This window comes from Thermobia domestica, chromosome 1 (assembly GCF_964235325.1).
Source record: "Thermobia domestica chromosome 1, izTheDome1.hap1.1, whole genome shotgun sequence".
NCBI lineage: Eukaryota > Metazoa > Arthropoda > Insecta > Zygentoma > Lepismatidae > Thermobia > Thermobia domestica.
Window position 1 is genome coordinate 198,398,487 of NC_137454.1, and position 7,450 is coordinate 198,405,936.

Here is a 7,450-nt window from a genome sequence, read left to right on the forward strand (position 1 = left end):
ACGTCTGCCGTATTGACCTTGATTCGTACTGTCTAGGAACATAACGTATTTAGCGAACAATTGATGAGTACATAATGCATATCGTTAGTATTTGTCAAACATACTAATGATCAAATACAAACGTTCCTCAGCAATTGTTTAAAACTTCCTACTACGAGTACTGCTACTACCGCTAGAAATATTAATGTTTAAAGCAATTCACCATTTCAGATACGTTCCATATCAACAAAAAGAATTGAAATTTACTAATCAAAAGCTTCGTAAAATATGTAGCCAAGTCTCGACTTTTCAATAGTAATAATAATAATAATAATAATAATAATAATAATAATAATAATAATAATAATAATAATAATAATAATAATAATAATAATAATAATAATAACGGAATAACTGAATTCCAATACCAATTACGTAAGCAATACCTTCCAATAAAGAGAAAAATAATTGCCACAACGGGATTCGAACCCGGGTCTCTGCTATACGGAGTGTTATGCTTTAACACTCTGTTAACAATTTCTCATACAGAGATAAGAAAATTAAATAGTAATTACGGAAGATAAAAATAGAACTTTCCTTTTCTACACGTTTTGATACAATTCAAAGAATGCAAAAATAATGTGTGCCGTATTTTCTTCTTTCAAAATTAGAAGTTAAATTGAGGAAGAATAGTATTAATGTAAATCGGGCCCGTGGTTAAAAACGATGAGTTAGCCTCAACTTAAAGAACGTTTCGTGATATTTTCCTCATTGACGAATGTCTATATGGCTTACTTTTTTAGTTTTTAGCTAATAGTATATATGGAAGATGAAGTGACGCGCAGGTATGATTAGCGCATTGAACTTCTATTCAGCTGACCCGGGTTCAAAGCCCGGCCCGGTTGAAAGTTTTTCAAATTTTCAATATCAATTTGAATGCATACTTAGTGTGACAAGCAAGATCTTCTTCTGTCCAGAAAGAAAAAAAAAATGTTGGAATGATAAGTGGAGAAGGTCTGTCAATGGAGGCAATCATTTAGAAACTTATTTCCAGCAGTTGTTCTAGATTTGATATTTTCATCTACTTCCAAGCATTTCTGATTCATGCATGATCAGTATTTTTATTTGTCTGAACATACAGTATACAACGAAATAATGCATTACATACGCAGCAATATTGAAAATAATGTGTGCTGTTCATTGGAGAACACGCTCTGAACTATAGAGATTCATCTTACTAGGGAGGTACTTAAACCTGAACCCAGAAAGTGGGGGTGATATATATATTTCCTGTAAGCTTGGATCAAGGTAAGATCAAATCCTGTTACCAAAATTCGGAAGGTCTCATGCATTCCGCTTGGGGTCAGCACTTTACTCATTTTTATTAAAATCTTTAAGCGTGTCTATAAAGTCCGTTAGAATCCCGAAAAATCTGAAACGGTGAGACAGATCTGAAAACAGAAAATATGTCTTTCATCATTTCAAAAGTATAACGTATCAAAGTAAAATAAATTGTTCCAGGGTACCCTGCAGGGTCCCAGACAGAGTCCAATTCAAATTTTTAAATGGAAAGGGGTGTTAACTTTCATATCGTATGAAAGTCGGTTAAATGAAAGAAGATAAATCAAGTCTCGACCCTCTACGATAAGCCTGTGCAAAAAAGCGGTGGATCAAAATATCAACACAATCTTCATTGCTAAGTCTATGACCACTCGTATGAATCTGAAACGGTGGGATATGTGTAGAAACAAAAACACGGATATGTCATTATTTCAAAAGTATAATGATTGAAAGTTTAAAAATATGTTGCAGGGTCCCTCGCAGGGTACCAGACCAGTGGCGGCTTGTGAGTATATGATATGGTAGTGCCAAAACGTACACAATAAATAAACCATATCCGTAAAAAAATGTACATGTAAAGGCACAAATAACATTATTTTATTACAGTCACACACACACACACACACACACACACACACATATATATATATATATATATATATATATATATATATATATATATATATAGAGAGAGAGAGAGAGAGAGAGAGAGAGTTATTTAGAATGAAGTTGTTTGTGCCTACAGTTAACTTATTATAAACATAAAGCAGATTTTGTCCAGCTTGTGACTCCCCTTCCCCAAACAACACACGGAAAACAAAATAAAGGATTGGCTACATTACAACAACAAATTCGAACTGTTTTTCAAATATATGTTCATGTTAAATTGATGCAATCTTTCCTTATTACGGATCACTTGCTTAACACACAATTTTAAATTAGGCATTTGCTTTCCTAAATTTCCTGCTTCCAGTTAGTTTGTCGTCATATGATAGGGATGAAAACGGATATTTCACTAAATTACTTGCCGCATTCATCGTATTGTTCTGGTTTCACGGAAAGTAGTTACAAATATAGAGAAAGACGAAAACAGCACTACACTTCAGTGCCGAATCCAGGGGGGGCGATCGGCCCCCAGAAGAATAAACTTCCTTATTTTATACATATAAATAAAACCCATCCCAGAGTTTGAAGCTGTTAAAAGTAGCTCTAAGTAGCAGTATGACAACCCACCGCCCCCCCAGAAGTCGGTTCTGGATCCGCCCCTGCTACACTTAAATACTGAGCATGGAAACTTCGCAAAAATAGGCCCTATATAATTGCCAAGTTACATACACACACAACAATTCAACACCACAAACACTCAGACACACAATGTGTTTATGTTTCAATCAGGGGGCGATCATACCTGGATTGACAACACAATAACGAAATAAACTCCAAATCGATTTTTGGTAGGGTCAAATCTAGATGGTACATATTGATATGTAATAAGTAACTAGTTTGGAAACACTGCAATAGGAACAAGTGAATCAGGAATCACGTGTTAGAATTCCAGCCTACTTAACTCCAAACCAAAGCCCCCTTTCCTAGAGCATCAAAACATAAGACGAAACAAATCTTCCGCCTTGAGCCACCTTCGATCGTGGCACAAAACGCTAGTTATTTCTCCGTACTTTCCTCCTGGTCTCCAACTAACGAGCATGCGCACAAACCATTTTTAGAACAGTCGGGAGAGCACGGGAGAACTTGGCACGAACAGAGTAGAGATAGGGCTATGTAATGCTAGCGTTCGAGTAATTCTGAGGGCATTCAATCACTGAGCGCGACTCAAACCAGCTTCTCGTGAGCAATGATGACACTGCAAGTAAAGTATTGTGTATAAAATTAAAAAGTTTCTTATTTAGTAAGATGCAAATATTATTTATATTATTTTTTGTATTATTTGTGGTAGTGCCATGGCACATTGGCTCCCCTTCAGCGGCCGCCGCTGTACCAGACGGAGTCCAACCAGTGTTGCCAGACTGATCAGTTGGAAAAGCAGAAGATTCGAACATAAAAAACAGGAGAAAGCAGTAGACACATACAGTTGTGGCATTTTAGTGCAAATGGAGGGGGACCAAAAAAATTTGCCATTATTAAGGGGACAGCGGTCAAAACAATAGGTCCAGAATTCATTATTACTTAAATTTTCAAAATAAAACAATACATAGAAAACATAAATTTGAATTTTAATTACTTCAAAATAAGAGCTGATGATCGTGGAGAAATGATCTAAGCTACTCTTCCAACAAGGGGGTAAAAGTGGTTCTGAAATAGTAGGATGACGCATGATAGGCCGTAGGCCGTCCTCCTTGCCTATGTTTATTTACTGTAATTTTTTAGGAAGTAGGGGACGCCATAGACATTTTTGGAAGTGAGGTAACGACGTCCCCCCAGCATACCCCTTACTTTTACCCTGCTTCGAACTCAAGTCCCAATCTAAACAACACTTACTCGTAAATCTTACACATGATCGCCAACCATCATGCATATAGAAGATGACTTACAGTTGTATCCTTGTATTCATATTATATACATCAAAACTCTATAACTATTTGCACTACAGAGCTTTTTGTATGGATACAGAGAAATTTTCTCTTTTTATGTAAGAAAAGATGAAAATTCAATATTAATAATAATATATTTCTGTAACTTCTCGAAATAAGGAAAAAGCTGGAGATTGTTCACTTTTCATTTTCTTTCACAGTAGATCAGTAGAACGTAGAAAAAGCAGGAGATCTCCTGCAAAATCAGTAGGTCTGGCAACACTGTGTCCAACTCAAAATGTTGAAATGGGAAAGGGGTTCAGGTTGAGTATCGTATGAAAGCTGATGTTAATTAAAAGATGAAACAAGTCTCGACTCTTGATGGTATGCGTGTGCTGAATGGTGGTGGGTCAAAATGTCAAGACAAGCGTAATTGAAAAGTATATGCTCACTCCTATTAATCTAAAACGGTGAGACAGGTGTAAAACAAAAAAGAAAGAAAAGAAAAGAAACCAGAATGTTTCAACAAGCTTGTGTTGACATTTTGATCCACTGCCATTTTGCAGAGACTTATCATCAAAAGTGGAGACTTGTTCATCTTTCACTTCAGATCAGCTTTCATAGGATACTCAACTTGAACCCCTTTCCCATTTCAATATTTTGAGTTGAACCCCGTCTGGGATCCTGCGAGGGACTCTAGAACATTGTTTTACTTTGAATTATTAAACCTAGGTACTTTTGAAATAATGACATATCCGTGTTGTTGTTTTTACACCTATCCCACCGTTTGAGATTCATAAGTGGCCGTAAGCTTTGCAATGAAGATTGTGTTGACGTTTTGATCCATCGCTATTTTGCACAGGCTTATCGTAGAGAGTCGAAACTTGATTTATCTTCTTTCATTTAACATCAACTTTCATACAATATGCAAGTTGATAATCCCTTTTCATTTAAAAATTTTTTAGTTGGACCCCATCTGGGACCCTGTGGGGGATCCTGGGACAATTTATTTTACTTTGATACGTTACTCTGTTGAAATGATGAAAGGCATATTTTCTGTTTTCAGATCTGTCTCACCGTTTCAGATTTTTCGGGGTTGCTATGAACTTTATAGACACGTTTAAAGCTATTAATCAAAAGAAGTAAAGTACTGCCCCCTAGCGGAATGCATGAGACCTCTTCAATTCTCATGACCGGTTTTGATCTTTCCTTGACCCAAGCTTTCAGGAAATATATACATCACCCCCACTTTCTTTCTGGGTTCAGGTTCAAGTACATTCCGGGTTAGAGTGGAGAGCTGTTTCGTTAGTTTCCTACCTTACGATTTTGTCTGCATAAAGACCTGACTCAGTGCTACCAACTGCTGTCAGTGCTGAGCGAAGTTACGTGTAACTTATGTTGCATCTGTCCAGGCGTTCTAACAACTGCAAATTATCTGGACCCCAAGTAATGGAATTAGAGCACTAAGGGAGAAGATACTTTTGCTGGTGGCTGTACTATGAAGAGCATCTGTTGTATTTAACTGTAATAAACACCTATATGTATTCGAAAGTATATATATATATTCTCTTTTCATTTCCCAAGTCCCTTCCAAGATAATCACTAATTCAACACAGATAAATAAGGCATATTTTAAACAAAAATGTTTCCGTTTTTAAAAAATCCTTTGTAGACCCTTATATTGTTAAGACAAATCAAATACTGATTAGATATGTTCAACAATTAGCGTAAAGATGTTTCTATAGATAAGAGCAATGCTGATAAGGCTGAAAGAATGGCTGGTAAATATTTTTTTTTTATTTACGATACTACTTTATTAATATTATGTGATAGGTTCTCATTCATAACAAAATATTATATGGAAATATATCCGTACAATAGAGCGCAAAATAATAAATTAATAGATTTGTAGTATATAAACCGCTCTTTCAAAAACTGTGTAGTTTACGGCTACTCTAACTTAAACACAAACTTTCTTGAATTCTTCTACAGAAATAAAATTAATTTAAGTGGTAGAGAGCCAGAAGTAATAAAAAGCTTCTTAAAGTAGGAATTGGTTCAACTAGAGAGAATAAAAGCAACATGTATTCTTTTTGCATTAAATCAATCTTCCTGAGAATTTCTAGACCGCCTGTTACTTCCTCTAAGCACGCGTTTCCTTCCAGAGATCATTAAAGATCAGAGAGGTAGGTAGTATTTTCATTTACCCCTACTTTCAGTTAAATATATACTGCTGCTTTAGCACTATTCATCCTAGTATCATGATTCGTACGTCATTCTTTTCAGAATAAAACAAGTTTCTTTTAAATGAAGACAAGTATGTGAGTGTATAAACGTACAGGGAAAGGAAAATTTTGAGATCATTCGAGAATTTTTGTCTCTTTCAAAGCGGATATAATTCATCTTGTAAAATACTCCTGCTCATTCCTAAGTCAAGTGCCAAGTCAGATCGCAGTACATTGAATAGTTGCGAAGAAAAATTATTTCATAATTCTGTTGAAAGATCCAGGATGTCATATAAAAACATGGAAAAATTCGAGCTTAAATTGATTTTATGTTTAGCATCCCTGTCAGGGGCGAATCTGTATGAGACGTGAACCAACAATTTAACGTAAAAACCGAACCACATGAGCTCCGTCGGGAATTGAACACCTGCTCTCCCACGCCAAAGGCTCGTACGCTAACCGCTTAGCCACGAGGGGCCTTAAAATTCGATCTGATTAAAAAAAAAACATTAATTATTCCTCCAAGTTTCATGATTCATACGCCATTCTTTTCAAAATGAAATAAGCTTTCAGATAGTACCTTCCATATGTGTCCGTGATGGACACGAAAAGGGAAATTTTAGAATTTGGAAAATTTCCGTAAAAAATCCTATCAGGACAGATTGCGCCCCTGGACCGACTACAACTGCACATACTTGAATATGATCTGCCTTGAAGTATACTCCTGTCCCTTCGTAAGTGATGTGCCAAGTCAACAATACCTTGCATACCTTGAATAATTACTAAGTAAAAATATTTCCCAATCCTGCTTTTATCTAAGATTTCATGTTCCAGTAGGATTGGGAAATCTTTTTTTCCTCGTAACTGTTCAATATATTAGAATGTGACTTGGCACATAAGCTATGAAGGAACAGGAGTATATTTCAAGGTAGAGTGTACCCGGGTTCGTGGAGCTGGAGTAAGTCGAGGGATGCAAAACTTCCTGAAAGAAGAAGTTTTAGAAAAATTTCCCGAATTATCTCAAATTTCCCCTTTCGTGAATGTCACTCACACATATGGAAGATACTATCTGAAAGCTTGTTTTATTCTGAAAAGAATGATATATGATGAACTAATTGAGTATTGTCCGTTTACTGTAGCTTGGAGCTGTGTTTTGACACAAAACCTGGCCAGCGAATCTTAGCAGTCCTTCCCCTATTTTCCCCTTATAGCAGTGGTAACAGTGGCACTAACTCATCAATTTTAGCACTAGTAGGGTTTGGTATTTGCAAGTTGCGTAAATTTCGAAAGAGTTTACTTCTTCTCTAATCAGGACCGTAACTTATGTGGGGCAGGGGAGGGGCAACTGCCCTCCCCAGGGAGGTTCCCCGCCGTTCG